This window comes from Xyrauchen texanus, chromosome 28, assembly GCF_025860055.1.
Source record: "Xyrauchen texanus isolate HMW12.3.18 chromosome 28, RBS_HiC_50CHRs, whole genome shotgun sequence".
Lineage (NCBI taxonomy): Eukaryota > Metazoa > Chordata > Actinopteri > Cypriniformes > Catostomidae > Xyrauchen > Xyrauchen texanus.
The window spans coordinates 12,367,704-12,390,087 of NC_068303.1; the positions used below are offsets into that span (position 1 = coordinate 12,367,704).

General features: G+C 37.3%; 1 protein-coding gene across 6 annotated transcripts in view; it reads right to left on the bottom strand.

Annotated features, from left to right (window-relative positions):
* Nucleotides 1–22,384, bottom strand: part of LOC127622385 (CYFIP-related Rac1 interactor A-like) — a 44,625-nt gene that overhangs the window by 14,999 nt on the left and 7,242 nt on the right. For 4 of the 6 annotated variants that reach the window (XM_052096480.1, XM_052096475.1, XM_052096476.1 and 1 more), the window contains exon 2: nucleotides 1,608–1,661. The gene's annotated coding sequence lies outside the window, so the exon portion shown is untranslated. Of the gene's footprint in view, nucleotides 1–1,607; nucleotides 1,662–3,366; nucleotides 3,515–22,384 lie in introns of those variants that run through there. The other 2 variants (XM_052096477.1, XM_052096479.1) reach the window with 2 other exon arrangements.

The window sequence follows — 22,384 nt, forward strand, 5'->3', positions numbered from 1 at the left end:
TCAAAAAATCCTCCACGTGCAGCAATGACAGCTTTGCAGATCCTTGGCATTCTAGCTGTCAGTTTTTCCAGATTCTCAGGTGACATTTCACCCCACACTTCCTGTAGCACTTGCCAAAGATGTGGCTGTCTTGTCGGGCACTTCTCACGTGCATTACAGTCTAGCTGATCCCCCAAAATCTCAATGGGGTTAAGATCCATAACACTCTTTTTAAATTTTCTGTTGTCTAATGTCTGTGTTTCTTTGCCCACTCTAACCATTTATTTTTGTTTCCGGTTTCAAATGTGGCTTTTTCTTAGAAATTCTTCCCAGAAGGCCTGCTTCTCTTTACTGAGAAGGAGTCTTCTCTTTACTGTTGTACATGAAACTGGTGTTGAGCGTGTAGAATTCAATGAAGCTGTCAGCTGAGGACATGTGAGATGTCCATTTCTCAAACTAGAGACTCTGATGTACTTGGCTCTGATGTACATGGCAAGTGGTTTTCTAGTACCAAATTAGCAATTTACCACGATTACTCAAGGATAAGGTGTCGGAGTAATGGCTACTGGTAATAGGGCCTGTCTAGATTTGATCAAAAATGACTTTTTTCAAATAGTGATTGTGCTGTTTTTTTTACATCAGTAATGTCCTGACTATACTTTGTGATCAGTTGAATGCCACTTTGGTGAATTAAAGTACCAATTTCCTTCCAAAACAGCAAAATTTGTACATTATTCTGAACTTTTGGCTGCCAGTGTAATTGTTTATAGAACATTGGTGTATTATTTTGCAGTTGCTGGCATTATATTAAACCGCTTCGTATTGTGCCTAAGAACCCATGGTAAAATCAATGCAACATGTGACCTCTTGTACCTTATCATTTTATTATAATAATTTTGCTTTAGCTGTAGGCTGCAAGTTCTCAAAGATATAAGATCATGGTAGCAGACTACTTCATTGTCCAAGCTGCTTTGCCTTAAGTTCGGTCCAACTGTAAGACAGAGGCACTGGACGTAAACTAATGTTGAGACCCCCATGGCTTCTGGAATTAGATGAAATTAAATACTTCTGTGCTTTGCGATTAAACCATGTATGCTGCAATTATAGGCTAAACGAGCAGAACAATAAGACCCTTTATTCGTGTTTGAAAAGACCTCTGTTAGCCTCAGCCTGCTAAGCAGCTCATAAACAGAGCAGTGAATTAACTTTTGCATCTCGGTTGGTCTTAAACAGAGCCTGCAATTGCTCGGGTCTTATATTTAGAGGTTCACAAAATAACTGGTTTATTAACTTCCTAATGAGGTTCGCAGAGTGACATTGTTTGTGTTTATCGAATCCGCATGTGTAACGAGGCACCGGGCCTACACTACAACTCTTCCTGTTTTGCGGAGGTTAAACACTATAGCACTCATTCAGAGTTCACGTCAGTTGTGTTTATTATAATGTCTGCATGTGTTTCTTAGTCACGTGCCTACACAGAAAGGGAAATATTGCAAACTACTGCTTCAAAAATCACGGTTCATGAAGCCTACTGAACCTAGTGGAAATGATAAGATTGGTAAAGCTTTAAATTTGATCCTCCGGATATCAACACAATGCCACTAACAGCGTATATTTGTCATCATTACCTTTTCTGGAGGAGAATGTATGCTTTGTTCTAGATCATCCACTTGTTTTTAATTCTGAAACAAAAGAAAGAACAGCAAATCAGTCCAGCATATTGTGTTGAATATAGAAAAACAACAATTATTTTTTTCTTGTTCTAACCTTTACTTCATTAACACCAAGATGCACAAATTTCAGGGATACAAACTCATGAGCACTGAAAAAGGTGAGAAAGTCATAGCAGGTGTTCCAGATGTATACATTCTGTTGATTTGTTTGTTGTATGTAAAGCTTTTTGTTTTTAATAATTTAAGCTCCAAGTAACTTTCAAGTTATTATAATAAGGAAAATGTATCAAATTTAACCAAACAATTTGGGTAAATTAGCTTTAAAAAAATGTATAGCTGAATGGGGAGTAGTTTCCGTCCATGTAATTTAAAAGGAATATTCCAGGTTCAATACAAGTTAAGCTCATTCGACAGCATTTGTGGCGTTATGCTGATTACCACAAAAATAAATGTTGACTTTTCCCTCCTTTTCTGTAAAAATGCTAAAATTGAGGTTACAGTGATGCACTTACAAATGGAAGTGAATGGGGCCAATTATTAGGGTGGAATTGACCATTCGCTAAGCTCAATCTTAAAAGCGTTTCTGACCAATCCTGTCTTAGCAACTGTTGCCCCGCTGCCATTTCTCTGTCAAGCGTTTGCCTTTTTACAACCTAAGTGCGCCTACAGTATGTGTGCGTGTCATTTTGCCATTCTTTGGGCTATGATGTGTTTGTTTTTATGTTTCATGTCAGCGTTGTTTGTGAATCGTCATATTACGATTCAAGCTTTCAAAGGAACTGTTATTAAAGGATGGGGCAGTTAAAACACTTTATAAACAAGTAAACCATTTCTTTAATTAATATTTCAAATGTCATGAGTTTAATATTTTATGGTGCTGAGTGTTAACAGTTGTACTTGAGATGAACAGTTTAATATATTCAGATGCAATGTGCTGGATGTGCGTTATATTTAAACCCTGCAATTTTGTTTTAATAATGTTGAGGGGCTTGTTCATTCTCTTCCGATTGAGTTTGATGAATTTGAGGGACTGCATGATGTTAGCCAATCACAACAGTGGGTGCTTATGTTGAAGTTTTACAGAGGCACTTGGCCAAAACAGAGTGTTTCAGACAGAGGACAAAAAACAGGGTGGAAAATGATAATATATTACTAAATTATGACTGTTAAATCAAATAAATTTGTGGTAATCAGTATAATGCCACAAATGCCCAGAATATTCCTTTAAATGATAAATGCAACTAATTATTATACACACAACTGACTAAATAAATATAAAATATCAATAAATGTCATTAAAATGTCAAATGAGTAGCTTCACGAGATAAAAAAAAGTTTCAGTTTGAAGCTTCATGTTAACTAAGGTATTAAATATCCAGTAACCTCCCTGCCTAGGCAACTCATAGCAACCTGAGGTATTGTCATGGTAAGAGGATCACCAGAAAATATACATACAGCAGCCTTTTAACACAGAATGGACAACAGCAATAAAGGCATAAGTGTTGTCACTTTTTGAAAGACATCATTAAACAATTTGGTTCGCTAAGTTTTTTACAGGTTAAGGAAAAAGAACAACAAAAAAGCATTCATGTGTAGGAAGCTACACCAATGATCAAGTCATCTAGATTTGCCCTAACAAAAGATTAGCAGATATCAACATGTGTTGACCTTTCTTCCCCCCAGAGAGGATTTATCAGCACAGAGTAGTACTCACAGTCTCCTCCCACAAGACGGCGTTCCAGTTCCACACTTTCTTGATCTTCTGAAGATAAAGAATACCGATCCAAATTACTATATCATTCTCTTCTGCAATGACGCATCGCTAGGGACCAACAGTGCTAATAGACAGAGAGAGACAGGGATAAAGAACTCCCTCCCTCTGGCTAGCCTTCCATCTGTCAGTGTTCATACTGCTCACGCTCCCCTTCCCCCACTCAAACCTGAGGACAGGGCATGAACAGACCCCACGGGGACCCTGCCATGGAGTCACACTCCCTTATAAGGGCATATGAATGCTCTTCCCTCTTCCTACTCCATGTCTACACCTTAATCTCACTTATGAAGCAATCACTCCATTCTACATGCTCTGGAAAACCAGAGGAATTTCCGAATAAGAAAACAACACAAGACGTAATAAATGCCATAGCGTTTGGCATTCATTTGCAAATGGGCACCTGCAGGAACACCATAAGTGCAGGGTAACATGGGAAGATCTACCTTTAGGCAATGATGATCTAGGCCAAAAGCAGGCCTTTAATGCGATGGGGATATTTTATCCATGGTATTTCCCACTTACCAGGTCCAGGTACTGGAATCAGGAAAAGAGAATCCCAGTGAATAAACATGTTTTTCAGAACTCGCAGTGGAATTTTCCAGTGACCCCAATAACACAAGCTGCATCATGCTGAATAGCAGTTACAATTTGAGATTGAACTGAAAGGATGAATGAGGGAGGGTACTGGCTATCAGGTTTGAAGATTATCTCCACTAAAAATATCCACTTGCTTACTAAAATTAAAGAATGTTTGCAAACCACATAAAAAATTAAAAGATAAAGTTGGCTACTTGTCACAAACAAACATACAACAATTATGTTCACATGGTTGTCAGTAATGATCTTTCTCATGGTCTGTTCACTCTGAAAAATCTCATATATAAAGCATAACCACAACTTGGCTGCTGCTGTCTGCCAGAATGACAACAATCCATGGTAACCAAAGGGCAATTGCACAGCGAAGCACATGCAAGTAACAGCTTTCCTGAGGCAACAGAACTACAGCAGTATGGATGATGAGCATTACATACTGACCTATATCAAAGGGAGAGGACAGTCATGTCATACTTGGCTGAACCTAACACATAAGGTTTTCAGTAGGGCTGGGTGACCTATATCAAGGGGAGAGACAGTTGTGTCATACTTGGCTGAACCTAACACGTAAGGTTTTTTGCTAGGGCTGTGTTTTGATACAGATTTCCAGATTCGACTCACAAGCTGACAATTCTATTCAATTCAGATTTTGATTTGATTTATATGGGTATATTAATATCCCTTTTAATTACATATGAAAGATATTGACTCTCAGCTAATGCTGTTAATTATACAGGGGACCTTCTAACTAGGTATATTATAAAAATATTAGTTTTACTAATTATATTTTATTCGTTTTTTTTTTTTTAAATGAACAAATCCATGTTTTCAATCAATAAATAAGATATTCCATTTAATATATTATTTTACGTTACATGTTTCTTTAATATTTACAAGTATTTATATAGATTTTTTGAACACGTGGTAAAACCGGTACAGTCTTTTTAACAAAACCGGCATTTCTGTACAGTGTCTATAGATAAGCGTATGCTTACTAGAGAAACTCAAATGGCTTTATCTTATCTGTGCCATGCATGATTCGAATTAAATGTATATTTATAAAAAAAAATGTAATCAACAACTGACTGTAGAGAACAGAAAAGGTATTAAAAGAGACTTTATTCAAAGACAAATGGGTCGCGTGAACCTATTCTTTGGACACACATACTTTTACACCAGTAGTGTAGTCTAGAGCATATGCCGTATACCCACCTATATTTTGCATATGCCCACCTCAAATAAGTGATGATCCGTATGGCCGCCATTACAACGAGTAGGTTTTTGACCCAGAACTTTTTCTAATAATGCGGTGCCGCAGCACCATGGAGTGAATAGTGTTTTTTATAAATATATAAATTATTATTTAAAAAAGTGTACAGGGATTCTCTCTAAATGCGCACATAGCAGTGGGAGGCAAGAATGCAACTGATGGCACAGGCAAGACAGACAGTCCGACTAAGCTGATCCACCAATGAGATATTTCATTTCAGACACGATTGGATATTTCCTAGTCAATCATATTTTCCTTTGATTCCATAATTTTCTAAAACGTAAGAGGCGGAACATTTCCAGCGTCTAATGCTGATGCACAAGAATCCCTAAAGTAACCAGATTTTGCACTGTATGTATTTCCCTGCTAAACGTAACACACACACACACACACACACACACACACACACACACACACACACACGCACACACACACACGCACACACACACACACGTACGCTAGATTTTGCAGATGCTGGACACCGGTGTCCTGTAGCTATATCAAATGTCTTTTGTGTGTTTCGTTTTCTGCTGTCGGAAGTGCCTTTTCTCGTGATATCAAATCATTTAAATTTATATTTCCAAGTAGGAAAACAATTTCATTATACACAGAAAAGCACTTTATAGTACACAAACAAAACAAATACCCATTAATTATTTTGTAGGCAATATAAGGTAATACAAGATAACCTGTTAACGTGAACATTACTACACTCATATTAGCTATACAATGCTTAACAGTTTATTACTTATTGTGTATTAAGAGTAATTTTCACAGTAGCCTAATGAAAGGAACATTAATGAGACTGTTACGAGGAGGGTGGGACCGTGCCGTGACTATGCCCGCTAGCAGCCAATCGGGCTAAAAAGCCGAGGAGAAGGATAAGTGCAGCGGAATGCGGCAGTTCGAGAGAGAGCCACATGCAGCTGCCGTGTGTACATTTGTGTTGCATGTCTTTTTGTTTCATTCAAAATTATTTTGACCACTCAGCCGGTACCCGCTGTCATGGAGTCCTCTGCTAGGGGCTCCCTACCGGCCGTCAAAACGTGGAGGGGCGTTCCATCCGCCAGGGGTCAGAGGACTTGCTCCAGTCCGCCCGGGGAGGAGCGGCTGTCGTCCGCCAGAGGGTGGAGGAGTGATCGAGGACCAGGCGTGTCTGGGAAACGGCAAGCAAGTTTTTTTTCTCTCTATCTTCTCTCGCTCCACCTTGCACTTTCTCCCTCCTCTTTATTTTGTTTTTCTCTCCCCTTTTTCCCCTACCCAGCTCTGGAGAGGTGGGGAAAAGAGTTCTGTATATCACGGCAGCCTGTTATACATTTTGTAAGTTCATGTGGGACTATAATTACAACAGCCAATTTTATTTATTAAATATATTTCTGAAACATTTTACATATGTCCTGTATATAAATGTAAATATAAAAATTTTAGAGAGAGGGTTGCCCACTGGAGCAGGGTTGAGCTTGGTCAATACCTGGATGGGAGACCTAAAAGGGAAAACAAAGGTTGCTGCTGGAAGAGGTATTAGGGAGTCCAGCAGGGGGAGCTAACTTGCAGTCTGTGTGGGTCTTATAACTTGAATTAGCAGCATGGTCAGAGGCTGAGACAAATCCCATAGTGCTGAAACAGATGGTGATCTGTCTGCAAAAACACTGACAACATTATGAAATTGTAGGCAATGGCTGGCCTTTTAGATGGTGACATAATGGCTCTAAAAGGTCTTGTAATCAAGAGGCTACACACATTCACATGCATACATTAACAAATGTACTCTCAAGTAGGGTGAAAATGATAAATCACGATTATTTTACTCAAAATTGTAATCATAATTATTAATCATGATTATTCTGTAATTTGAGGGGAGAAAAAAAATGTATGACAGGGTTGCACAATTTGGACAAAAAAAAACAAACAAACAAAAAACAACTGTTGCCATTGCTTGGATAGCAATAACTTTTTTTATTATTATTAAAACAGCAGCTCACAAGGTGTTGAAAGTACCAAAATTAAGTCATGTTTTGCCTATGCTTTACTGCCAATAGAAAGAGTAACTCTCTAGGATGTTTGCACTTAAGTTCTCTCAAAGATAACCATTTTTAAATTATTATTATTTTATAATTAATATTATTATAATATAGCAACATACACTCACTGAGCACTTTATTAGGAACAATACGCTCCTAATAAAGTGCCCCTAATAAACACTAGTAATATATTTCTGTAATAATATAGCACTTTGCATTGATATACAGTCTCAAGCTTTTACTTTTGATGGAAAACTGAAGGAAGATGTTGTGTTATTGTTTCTGTTGACAACAGCTTTGTGCTCCTCCTTCCATACTGTACATGGTGAAATGCTCTCATCTCCTCCTTGCTCTATAAAACGATGGTGCTATGGGTTCATTTAGATTTGTTTAGAAACTTATAATGTCCAAACATATTTGTAATTACGCAAATGTGCAACTGAAGTAAATCTGTTGCGCTTCCCATATAACATGGTCAGTGCACGTTAGGGATGCACACAAACCGAACTCAGAGCACAGCTGTTCTGTTAACACATAATCAGAGTATGAGATGAATACATTTTGTGTGTATCGAGCACAGAGACTGCTGAAACACCTTATCATTAACTTTGTGAGTATTCAGCGTATGTAAAACACACTACAGGCCAGTGCGGTAGACACACAAGACAACCGATAATCAAACTTCTTCTGCTACGTTTTCAGATGCATGATTGGTAAGTGGTGAACTTCTAAAGAGAGAATGAAGGCTCAGTGGAGTTAAAAATAAACTTCGAGAGAGCTTGTAATTTGCTTGTAATTTGGTCTATCATCTGTCGAAACAGCCTATAATGAAAATTAACAATTTTCACAATTAAATGTGAGAGGCAGAAACCGTGATTGCTGTTAAAATATGATTCATTGTGCAGCTCTACTCTCCATTATCACTGTTTGGAATATGTAGGGTTGATGAAAAAATTCAAAATGTAAGATTTCTGCTCAGCATCTTGACTGTGAAACCAGAGGTTGTGTTAGAAAAACTCTTTATCCATCATTTTGACGAGCCGAGTTGTAAAATTTGAGTCTATTTTTACCTGTCAGAGTCTACAACATTCAAAGGTGTAGAATCTATTATATAAATGACAGTGGACAGGGGTGGTAGAGCGGATCAGCTGCTAATCGCAGGGTTGGCGGTTCGATTACCGGCCCACACGACTCCACATGCCGAGGTGTCCTTGGGCAAGACACTGAACCCCAAGTTTGCATGGCAGCTCTGCTGTCATTGGTGTGTGAGTGTGAATGGGTGATTGGGACACAGTGTAAAGCGCTTTGGTAACCTCGAAGGTTGAAAAAAATGCTATATAAGTGCAGACCATTTACCATTTGAATTATATGTTTTTTGTTCTACATGTCAATCAGCCACCACAGTAAAACAAGATTTTTATACTATTCCGGTTATGTGCGGCATTAAAAGGAACTAAACGTCTGAAAATGCACATGCATGCATGCATACAGAAAATGTCACAGATGAGAACCACACAAATCTCTGAGCCTCTGATGCAGGTACTTGACAAAAATAACTGACAAGTTTGCTCTAAATGTCATGTTTGTGCTTAGATTAAAATTTCAAGTTAGCAAAAACAATGTGCCACTTTTTTGCTCTTTCATTTTGATATCATACTTTGCTCTTTATTATAATAAAATAAAACACTAGTCATGCATTAACACACTAACGTAATGATTGATGTATGCAGTCATTAATTTAGAGTCGCTGTTCTCAAAATCCGAACACAGTTGGTCAAAAGAGATGCACATTGCAGGTGTTAATGGTGATGACGCCTCTAAATGCACATCTTAATACCAGGCAATAAACGGGGCACGCACACACAGTGGGAGTGTACATGAAAGAGTTAATGAAGTGAAAACTTTTGCTCTAAGCTAAAACAATCTTCTTATTTATCTGTCAAAATGACAGACAGCATTTGGAATTATCTGTCAATGTTTAAATAATTCTGTAAATCATGGAGAATTTTGGGTTAACGCAACCCCTGTGTGAAACGCTTTATTAAAGGTGGGGTATGTGATTTTCTTTTTTGACCATTTTTTCAAAATAACTTGAAATCCTATTCCTAACCCACTTACTGGCTGTAAATTAGAAGCACTGAAATGAAAATTAAGCAATTTAATCATCTGTGGAACGGGCAGGACTCGAAAAACTCCAGCCAATCATTTCCAAACCATCTAGAATCATTGGACAGAAAATGTGTCAATCAAACGGTCGTACCATGCCCCCCTCCCCCCACCACCCTGGCGCGCGTGTCCCGTTCATGCGCATACTCAAAGCTCGTGACCCAGTAACAGGAAGCGATTGTATTTATGTATGGAGAATAGAGCTTTTATAGTGCTAGTGGGGTTGTTCCACATTTCTATGAATCCTGTTTTGAATAGAAGACCGCTGTACAGACGCCAGGGCTGGCTATGTTCTTTTTTTTTACAGTTATGAGAAAATCAGCTCTACACCTTTCAAGAGTGGTATGCGAACCCCTCCTCCTGCTGTGTCAACAATTTGCTCTGAAAAATTGTCTGGCAGGTGAATGCACTGTTTGACTAGTGAGTCTAGAACACTGCTAGAACACTACGCATCTGAGTTTTCGCTCGTGCATGATTGCGCGTCCATGTTTTTCGAATGGGTGGAGTCAGGGCCAGCGTTGGAGGAGAGAAGGTAGGACCTTAGAGTTGTGTATTTTCAAAATCTGCCGGCCGTTTTGCAAATCACATACCCCACCTTTAAAGTAGAGAAAGAAAAGATGTCTAAATCAATTTCAGATATCTATTCTGTGCTTTATTATGGCAATGGCAAAGTGTTTTAACCCAGACAAAAAGACAACACATCAGCCATTCAAGACGCTCATAAGAGCCACTCCCCGGAGTTTGCCTGAGGTTAAGATGCATGAAGAGTCAACGAAGTGTAAAACTTAGAAAGTCACCAGAGAAAACCAGTGCAGATGGACAAAAAAGTCAAAGGAATAATAGTTTTTTCAGAACAGCATGAACTCTAAATAGTCATGTGACGGTATTCTGTAATATGGTATATCTTTGTAATTAACATGCATGATATTATTGTGGGCACTTAAAAATATTGTATATAATTCTCTATAACCTTGTAGCCAAAATGTTTAGATTGTTCTGATCTTTTTTTATTTCACATCAGTGACTCAAGATTCACAACACTGCATGTATGCAGAACAAATGACACATGCCCACTCTGATGTAAATGAAGGAGGAACACAGCAGACACCTTATTCGCCTTCTAATAGGGTAAAGTTGTAAGTGCGGAAGTATTTTTTCAAACTGTTTTTGAAAACTAAGAGACAACTAGCTAAGTGTCAACTAAGATAAATATCATTTCAATATTAAGTTAATGTTGAAACACCACTCAATCCTACGTTGCATACAGTGCAAATTAACTTGGTTATTATATTTCTAGTTAGCGCCTAGCTATAAATAAGCAACTGGCTAGCTATCTAGAAAAAAACATGCATACTATTGTTGCAGCCTAGTAGCTGGCCCAATAAAATTAGTCTAGACTTACATTAACATTAGCCTCAACAAGACAAGTTATATACTGACCTGTATGATCTGTAATGATCAGTGGCCCAATGGCATAGTGACCATTTAAAAATTAAGACATCAACTTAGTTATATTTACCTATGTATCTATTGTGTTGAAGGTAGTTTTATTTAATTTTATGGGTTCTTTTCAAAGTTATTTGTTATCTGTTAATTTAAAAGGCTAGTTTGGTAATGAAAAAGTAATTCAACTTGTTTAAGAGAACCACAATAAAATGTATTTATCGTTCAACCTGTTTTTTTTGTAATGTAATTCAATAACGTGATAGTACTTTGTACCGTGATAAAAGCTTCAGCAATTATCATGATGCGAAAATATGATAGTCACATGCCCAACTCTAAAGCCACTGTATTATAACTGAAATATTACATTTAATTCCTTCTGTATATGGAATGAGTAATTTCTCTTTTTCTAGCTTGTAGTTGAACCTTAAAACAACATCAGATTAAAACTCCCCAATGCATTGAACCATTTATGCAAACCACTTTTAACAGTGTTATTGGCATATTTTCACTGATTTCAAAGCAAGCAGAGAAGCGTTTTAAAAAAGTATTTCAGTTGTTGGTCTTCTCTGTAATATTAGTGGTGGTGTTGCTTTAAAATGGTTGAATGGAGAGGCACATCTAACAGCACGCTATGCTCCCTAGCATATTGAAGTAGTTTGTTTTCTCCGATTAGCCTCACTAACAAGTGGCTTTCTTGTGGCCACACAGCTGTTTATTCCCAATCCTCTAAGTTCTCGTTGCATTGTGCATATGGAAATACTCTTACTTTCACTAATAAACATAGCCTTGAGTTGTACTGTCAATTTTTTACAATGTGACTTCAAGCGTTTTAGTGATCTCCGATCATGATCATTCAAGATTTTTTTCCGACCACATTTCTTCTACGAAGCCGATGGTTCACCAATGTCCTTCCAGTGATGGTTCACCAATGTCCTTCCAGGTTAACAATGCGTTGTACATATCTTAACCCAATTTCAGTGACTTCAGCAATCTCATTAGTTGTTTTCTTTGCTTGATGCAGGCCAATAATTTGCCCCTTCTAAAACACCATAACATCTTTTCCATGACAATGGTATATGTATTTCAACATGGCTGTTTAAGAAATAGGAAGCTGCACACTGATCAGTTTGGGTTAAAAGAACTGTTGCCAGCTGAAACATTATCCACTGCAATAATGATCCAATTATAGGCTCTTAAGTATTTGCTTATATAAATCCAATAAGTGACTTTGTAGTTTTTGCCAGGCAGTGTATATTCCTTGTGTATTCATATTTGAATGTTCATGAACTGATCTGCAATGAATAATGTTTTCTTAAAATAAAAATTCTTGTTAACATTACCAATGCATCCTTGTTTGGCAGATGTTCTGATCTGCCACATCCTCTATTGTACAGTATAATGGCGAGTGTGAGGTTAACAATATAAACTTGAAAATTAAACAGTGAAGGTATCTAATGTGCCATGTAATGTATAAAGTAGACCTAGGGCATAAATTATCTTTCATATTTTTTGTAGTAAACCTTAATTAAACTTTTTTAGAACATGCATATGCTGCTTTGAGACACAGTTAAAGTTACATTTTCTTCTTTTCTTTTATTTTTACTTTGCTCCTAATTTTATAATTTTGGGGGCATGAGTGCTCTTAAACAAAATAGGGCCATGTACACTAAACAACATGCGCCAGATTCAAGTGCACACATTCCAGTAATGATACAGAATAACATGAGAAAGAGAGCTTCCTCTGTGATGACACCCATGGAGGCAAATAGCAAGGTTAAATTACTTCACAATGTGTGGGAGGTCATGATGACCTTTTCAAGGTGTACAGTTTGCAGTCTCAGAGCAGTGCTAAAAACATAGAAACAGGACATTAAACAATAAGCATGAAAGTCTAGCCTAACCAATAACGGTGTAGTAAAAAAAACAGCTATTTCCTGTCTCGGTCTCCACAACAAGCCTGTGAGCAGGCATATCTCTAGCTGTTTTTATCTTATCTGTTGTTGCTGAGATTGCATGACTAGCACTCACAACAGAGAAATATTAATTGTGACATATTGAACTTGTAATGGGGCATCTAAACAAAGTCAAGGCAAAATATCATAAACCGTAACAGCTATGCTGGATGAATCAGGAAACGGTCCCTCAAATCATTACTCCAGCAGGTGGTGCAGGGCTGTTTTGTCTAAACTGTAAGGTTTTTACCTGGTGAGGTATTAATATAAACAGTAGTCGACCAAAAGTTAGTCGATGAGAAGAGTCTTGGTTGACCAAGTTGATTGGTCAGTTGGTCGCAGCCAAAAAAAAAAAAAAAACCTCCACAGGAAGTGCCGAAGTCACGCAGTCAGTGATGGACAGGCATGATTGTTTACATGGTTGGTCCATGCGGTAATTATGTCGGGAAGGAAATCCAAAGTGTGGGATCATTTCGGGAGGGTGAAGGATGACCCCAAGTGCAGCCTAATTTACACTTCTGTTAAAAACTTCAAGCACGGTTTCTTAATTTGTAGCCCATCTTTGTTCTACTGTTTTTATTGCTTATAATTTGGTTTCATTGTTCTTTATTACTGACTGCTTACTTGTCTTGAATAATTAAGAACTTAAAACACGTTTACTCAAATTAGTTGTCAGGGTTTTTCCTGCATAGATAATTATGAGGCGGCCACCTCCATCAAATTTCGTGCAGACGAAACACAGGCAGGCAGTAAAATGAACAGATAGACCCCAAGTGGTGCTCAAGCACACACTCTCTTTCACTAGATAAATGCCCTTTTTGCAAGTAAATTCTTATTTTTTATTCATATTTTAGTTTTCATTTAAATTTGGCCCTTTGCATAAATTCTCAATTAAAGGTGTGCCCAACAGCTGCATTTAATTTGTAATTCTGCAAGACCACATGGTTGTGAAACCCTGGTTGTGAAATAGAAATTGATATTGAGACTGGTCAAATTGCTTTTATATGCAAGCAAATTGGAAATTATACGTGAAATAACCAAATTGATCCAAATCAAATCAAGCATGTGAATCGGAATCAAAGTGGAAAATCTGTATCAATACCCTGCCCCAAGCAGGGCTCCTGATTTCAACTAAAGGATTTCATGGCAATTTTTCCTGCAAGTGCGACTAAATTTGACAGTGATGTGAAAAAGTATTTTTGTGTATTTTTCATACTAAATTGATTTAGATCTTCAAACGAGATATAACAAAACAAAAGACAACATGAGTAAAAACAAAATAAAGTTTTCAAAATAGATATATTTTTTATTGAAGCAAAAGAGTTATCCAACACCTATATCACTCGTGTGAAAAACTAACTGCCCCCTTAAACTTAATAGCTGGTTGTGCCACCTTAAGCAGCAACAACTGCAACCAAACGCTTCCGATAACTGGAGATCAGTCTTTCACAACACTGTGGTGGAATTTTGGTCCACTATTCTTTTAACTTTTAACTACTATTAACTAAAGCAGTTCAGCAACATTGGAGAGTTTGAGCATACACTGCCTGTTTAAGGTAAAGCTACAGCATTTCAAATCAGGTTCAAGTCAGGACTTTAACTTATACGCAACACATATTTTAAATTAATTTAAACTGAATGAATACTGTTCATAAGACTTCTAGACTCTTATTTAAGGGTTAAAGTTCGGCTGCACCCTGTCACATGACAAAACAGCGTGGCGTTGATTTCCTTGAATAGCTTCTAGGGCCTCTGGTAAGAAACCTCCAAGTTTATTCATATAACCTGTTTGGGTGTAAAGAGTAATGCCTCTAGCTTCCTTTGACATGCTGCTTTAAAAAATTTGTTATTTTTCACATGTCAGTAAGCTGATAAACAATGTCCACATATCTGAAGGTCATTTCGTTTCATTTTTATATACATTTTGCTATCACTGTACAACACTGTTCTATTCATTAGTATTAGTAAATACATTGCTATATTCACTGTGCATTTTCAAAATGAGAATCAGTGGGTTAATCCAAAAGCTGAAAATAGCTGCTTTCAGAGGCATTATATGGAGTTAAAATGAAAATAAGCTGCATTTTTAATGGTTCTGAGACCAGTGCAGACAGACAGTACACTGGATGTTAAGTCATTCACTAAATAGTGAGCAAGGGCGCATATAATATTCTCAAATAATATGATGGTTTAAAGTCTGCCTGGCTCCATAATTGTAGAAGAATCTGTGCTTGTAGCTCAAACTCAAAGAGTATGCTAACCACAAAGGGTGGTCCAAAGCAAGATAAAATATTTAGTGCCACTAGTGCAAAAGGTCAGCAAGCTATGCACAAGTGCATACTGTTTGCTTTATAGAAGCTTTCAGGCACAACACAGTGCTTAAACCTACATCTCTACTTCTTACTGACAGTCAACAGACACCACTGATTGTGATATACTGCATCAATAGACTAAAAGGCCTGTCATAATAAAAGGCTTTGAAGTTTTTTAACCAAGAGACTTGTAAGGGTCATAAAAGGCTAAAAGGGACATAGGCTGTTCCACCATTCAAAACGTAACAGAGACACAACAGGGCGAGTCCTCATGTATTCATCAAATTTTAAAGACCTCTCTATTTTGAATGAGGAGGAGGAGAGCATACCTAAAATTGGGTTAGGAGAACTGTGCCTCCCTCCGGCTGCAGCAAATGTGACTAAGGCTTAAGCTCAGCTTCAAGAAGGCTGGTTGATTTTTACCCCTATATGGGCACTGGTGGGGGTGGGGGGGTGACAAACAGTGCCACAATGGTTGCCTTGCTTCCTCTGCCATATCACTGTCCTCAATAGGGTTGTGGATCTGTTAGATATTGTCAACAGGGGTGGAGCAACACTTCCAAATAAACGGACCCCATTCAAAGAGTACATATAAACCTCTGGTTTTAACAGTATGAAAGTTCAAAATAACACTTTTGTATCACAGCTTCTCCTTTTAGAAGGCAATGGGTTATCTACGTAGCTAGTTTACTTTAAATTGTTTATAACAGGCAGAGGGGAAGAGAAAAACTCAGTGCATATGGCTTTGGTTGGTATTCAGAGGCCTCCACAGCCCGTCATAAAACATGTAGGACTTTGAGGCACACAATTCTCCTTACAGACTGGTTTTGGTCTGAATGGCACTTCTGTTCTGTGATCTCTGCATCTCAAAAGCACTGAGATACAAAGAGACATGTTTCAGAGTATTGGAGAAGAGAGTGACTTCACTGATCACCCAGCTGCCCAATCAGAGTCTGTAGTACTGCATACACACACACACTTTGCTTATTGAGCTCATGTCTTACAGTGTAATTAGCATGACTATGGAATTTTTGAAGACAAAGGAGTTGACCTACTAGCTTAAAAAAAAATGATTTGAGTTACAACAGGTCCACCCAACATAATTAGCATTCAACACGGTGCCCTGGAGTTTGTTGCAAAAAGGGGTTAAACCTGTTACTAGCTTTGCATCTATTTTGGATTCCTGACTGACTCCATCAAAAGATATCTGGGTCATGCGGTCTTCATAACCAGTTCATGGTTGCCTGATGTCATAGAAAAAGAGCACATGGTACTTGGTTAACCTTCCATTCCAAATTAATACAAAGACATAATAAACATAAAAGCAAAGACCAGGTTACAAAGAGAGAAAGGGGAGGGAGGAAAAAGAATATCTGAGCTATGATGCATTTTGTTCACAGTACTTTCACAGACTGTTACCATGGACAAAAACATCATAAATCTTAAATCCCAGCAACTGCCAAAATCAATAAAAAAGCAGCATAACGGAGAACAGCCAGACAGCTCAGGAGGACAAGGTTACACAGTCAAGTTCATATGCCAGCTGGGGAGTCAGCTCTGGGAACACTCCACTTTACATTATGCTGGTAAATACAGCTTATTACTTACATAACCGCCTGCAGTTAGCAAAACTATGCATCTGTTCTCAGGCAATACAGTAGGGCTAAAACATTTAGCAAATACTCTACTTAAGGTATTATGTACAAATATTACCAGTGGTTTCTGCAATCATTGCACTTCACATACTATAAGCTACTTGCCCTCTGATTAACCTCAGCGTAGTGGCTGCTCTGACACATAGGGAGGAAATAAGAAAGTGAAAAATAGGCAGGACGTTTGCTGAAAGTAAACAACAGAAAACACCACACTGGTGTTTCCCAGTATAATGCAGTTTCCGCAATGCCAACAACCTGTCATGTATTTGGTTGAGAAAGTACTGTGCTTTCATAATACACAGATGAGTATTATGACCATTCACAGGTGAAGCGAATAACATTTATTGTCTCCTAACAAAGACAAGTCAAGGTCTGGGTAGATTAGTTGTCAAGCGAACAATCAGGTCTTGCAGTCAACATGTTGAATGCAGGAGAAATGGGCAGGAGTAAAGACCTGAGCAACTTTGACAAGGGCCACATTGTTATAGACAGAAGACAGTGTCAGAGCATCTCTGAAACAGCAAGGCTTGTGGGGGGCTCCCAGTCAGCATTGATAAGTACCTACCGACAGTGTTCCGAGGAGGGACAAACCATAAAATGCTGAAAGGGAGTTGGGTGGCCAAGGCTCATCGATTTGCGAGGGAAACAAAAGCTATCCCATCTGGTCCAAACAGAGAGAAGGTCTACTGTGGCACAAGTCATAGAAAGTTGTAATGATGGTTACGGGAAGAATGTGTCACAACACAGTGCACAGTACACTGCTGCAAATGGGGCTGTGTAGCCGCAGGTCGGTCTGAGTGCCCATGATGACCCCCGTCCACCATCAAAAGCACCTACAATGGGCATGCGAGCATCGGAACTGGGCCTTGGAGCAGAGGAAGAAGGTCGTCTGGTCAGATGAATCCCGTTTTTTATCATCACGTGGATGACCGTGTCTCTGTTTACCTGGGGAAGTGATTGCACCCAGATGCACTGAATACAAGATGAAAAGCCAGTGAAGGGACTGTGGATCCGGCCATTCGTGTGACCAAGCCACCAACCTAAAAACCGTTGCAGCCCAGGTACAACCCTTCATGGAAATGGTATTCCTTATGGCAGTGGCCTCTTTCAGCAGGATAATGTGCCCTGCCACACTGCACACATTGTTCGGGAATGGTTTGAGTAACACAATGAAGAGTTCAAAGTGTTGCCCTGGTCTCAAAATTCCCAAGATCTCAATCCGATTGAGCATCTGTGGGATGTGCAGCAGCAAGTATAATCCACGGTGGCTCCACCTCGCAACATACATGACTTGAAGGATCTGCTACTAATGTCTTGGTGCCAAATACTACAGGACACCCCTTCAGGGGTCTTGTAGAGTCCATGCCTCGGCAGGTCAGTGCTGTTTTTGACAGCACACAGAAGACCAACATCATATTAGGCATAGTTGTCATAATGTTTTGGCTCATCGATGTATATTAACATACTATGAATTTATTGGTAAAAATACTACCATTATCAGGTTTAAACAGAAATTTCAGAAAACATTCAAGAACTTCATAGAAGGATGTCTCGATACCATTTTTATTTTTAGAACGAGTACCGATACTTTTTGGTGCTCACCGATACAGTCCAATACCTTTTTATTTACTGACTTTTTTCTGAATTCCAAATCAATCAAATGCAAAATGAGATTGTTTCAATCAAATGAAAATATAACTTTTTTCAACAAATTTTCAAAATAATTATGGATGCTCCAATCGATCAGCCACCGATCGGTGTCGGCCGATAATCACGTCCTATGATGGTAATTTGGCCGATTGCATTAACCAACTGCTCGTATCGCAAAAGATGCCTGGCTCCTTTAAGACTTCAGCAGCAATGTCATGACATCACAGATTGTTGGGAATCCTGACCTAGTGTTGCAAGACAACAAACTTGATTCAGCAGTTGAAGAGCCCATATTATGCTAATTTACATGTTCATAATTTTATTTTTGGTGTCTACTAGAATAAGTTAACATGCTTTAATAAAAAAAACAAAAAAAAACACCCAAAACAATTCTCAAAATGTACATTTCTTTTCCCCACTCTTCATACGCTGTCTGAAATGCTCAATTTACCTCCTGTCTCTTTAAAGCCCCCTTTCTGAAAAGCCCAGTCTTACTGGTCAGCTGGCCTAGTCTGCTGTGATTGGTCAACCACATAGTGTGTCTTTTTGAAAGATGGTTTTACAATAGTTGTCAGAACCGAAAACAGAAAAGCAATTAAAATAATGAAGTGATAAAAGAATAATATATATATATATATATATATATATATATATATATATATATATATATATACACACACACACACACAGACACCTTTCAATTTACCTTCATGCAGGAACCCGTCTTAACGTCATGGCGGAAAATTACTTACACAAATGATGACAAAAACAATTATAAATTTAAAAATTATAATTATGATGACAATAATAATCACTTAAATATAAATCATGGTTCAATGTGAATGTGTTTTTGTATTATTTTATGTTTTAACCACAGATGTATAGGTTGCAGATTTGTAGTCACAATTAACTGCTCTGTGGAAATAAAGTGAACTCAAAGCACCTCATGAACTGAGATGTCTGAGGTCATTTGCAGCACTCATACACGATACTGTTCTTGCAAAAAAAAATAAAAAATTAATCGGAAGACAGGAACAAAGAGTGAGAACCTTTTAGATGTGCGTGTTCCACGAGACTGCACACCTCCGTATCAGCATGTCATATATGTGCATAGATGGCTTTTATAATAGAGTTTTTCAAATGCATGTCTGTGTGTCTATGGGCAAATCATTTTCAATATTAATTTGATAGTAATATCCTAATAATAATAAAAATAATAATAATTTAATACATTGGGAAAACGAGCCAAATATCTCAGTAATAACGCGAGTTACAAGATGTGGTGTAATTCAAACATCTTTTTAAAATATCTCCTGATTAAAAAGCATTAACAATAGTAGCACTTGTAGAGTCCAGAAACATGCACTCTTTCTCTGCTTTCCATTCATCTCTTGGCCTCATAAGAGAGCGTGAGTTCCCTTCAATAACGTTCAAGCAGCAACATGTGAAAAATGAACTATTAATACAATCATTCAACTAAATGAAAAGGCAGAGAAGGAATTTATAAATATAATAATAATCCTTTATACAATATTAAGATAATATAATGTATTAAATATAATGCAAAAATAAAATAGAAATAAAATGAGTAATAATAATAAACATATGAAATAATGACAATGAATCAACAAGTCACATTAAGTTTAATTGCACCAATGGGTTATCAGTTTGTCTACAGTTTGACGCAAAGCTTAATTTTTTTTTTATCCATCTTAATATACAGAATATTTTGTCAGCCTGTACTTGATTTAAAGTATTTAAAAAAAAAAGAAATCTTTAATTAGAATTTAAAAATAGTTTATGTTTTTGTTAGAAAAAACTAGGAAAAGTGATATTACTGGGAGGAGGAAAATTCTATTTAAAATGACAGTGTGCAGAAAGATTACATATAGCCAGTTATGACAGAGGTCTTGATAAAAGGTGAAATAATCGGTATTGACTGATCAGCTGACAAGATTGGTATCGGCTGTAAAAATCCTGATCGGAGCATCCCTAAATATAAGACAGTATTATTTTTAATTAATGAAGTGCTTTTAAACAGAACATCAAAGCACAATCCAATCCAAAATACAACATTGGAGTTATATTTGATCAAATAAAGTGCTGCATAACAGATCATCACATATCTGAGATATTGCTTAAATAGAATACAATTGACCCTTTGCTAAGCCCTGCCTTAAAAGCGTTTCTGACCAATCCTATCTTAGCAACAGTTGCTATGCCGCCATTTCTCTGACAAGTGTTGTCTTTTTTACAATGAGAGCCTATGGGAGTAATGTGTGTTTTAGTAGTTTGAAGCAGGATTTTATCAAAATTATCCACACAATTTAAAAAAAATGTTTTTGCTGGGTCACTTGTAGCAGGTGCCTAGAGGATACAGGCATTGTTTTTTTAATTCTTTAAAAAAAATCTATGTACAGAAACAGGCTCAGATTCAGTCACTCCTGCGCCACATAGAAGCATGCATGTCTGACTGCACTGAGAAACGGCACTCTGAGTTTGCACTTATTTAGATGACCTGCTCTGTCTTTATTGACTTGTTGGACATGATAGGAATACAAAAAGAGTTGAATAAAATATGGATAGAAACATTATCATGAGGAAAAGCATTGCGATATATATCAATATTTGATAGTATTGGCACAGCCCTAAATTTAATGATGCATTTAATGTATTCAACTTGTTTGCAAAGATGGTGTTTTTTTTTTTTTTTTAAACTGTTTTTTTAAGTTTTAAAGCTAGTCAGCTAATTTTAATTCAGAATATTGTCATTTTCTATAATAAACATTTATAAAGTTATAAAAATAACCAAAATTGCTTGAAGAATACAGACAAATATTTTATTGTAATGGTCTACATTTAATCTGTCCTAACATTCCTTTTTGTTCTCCATTTATTAACAAAAAGTATTAAATATTAATCAATCATTTCACAACTTCTATAGTTTAAAGATATACCAAACACCACAAAAAACTATTACTAAAACACTGCTTACTGGGGCTAGCAAGCATTCCGCTGGTCAAAAATATTAATGAACCATGTGAAATTTCAGCACATGCACTCATAATTCAGCAGCGGTGGTGAGCTGCTAAAAACATATAAGGGAAAAACAGCATCAACTTAAAGTGTGGATGACGGTGTTCATTAGTCATCAGAGTTGCGTAAAATACTGGTACTTACAAAACATTGTGATACCAAAAAATTTTAAATGGTATGATATCATCTTGTTGCTAATTTCGGTACTATACTCCAGTATACTCCAGTCCATTTTTGATGAAAATTATTGACAAAATTACAATTAATCAAAATCAAATCTTGATATGGCCAAGTGTGATAACTGAACAGAAGGATGTCATTTTCTAAAAGTGTGCATGGGCTGCGCACTTCAGAATGAACGAGAGGGGCCACGCTGCTGTCTGTCTTCACACACACATACATTAATTCCTTCTCCAGTAATATTCCAGCTTGATAGTATTTCAGTATATCATTTGGAATGAGACCCTTATTAAAAACTACCATCAAAAACACACAGGAAGAACTCAAATGTCTGTCAAAATTAAAGTTCCGCAAACAGTAAAGCTGTTTAACTGGAGTGACATTAAATACATTGTGATAGAAAATTTTTACTATTGTATAGAAATTAGGGTTGTGCCGATGGACGATATCATCGTCCATCGTGATGGCTGACCAACATCACGATGTAGAGCCACCATTGTGATGCCACGCCCCCTTTTGCGAGTCTTGCTAGTGTGACTCACTAATCCTAGTCTCTTCTATAGTTAACCTAAAAACTTTGCAGGGATTGCTCTGTAAATTAAATTGAGAATATAACTAATGCATATATGCTATTTTAAATACTGTAGTATATGCCAGAGACGTGACGTGTTAGTCT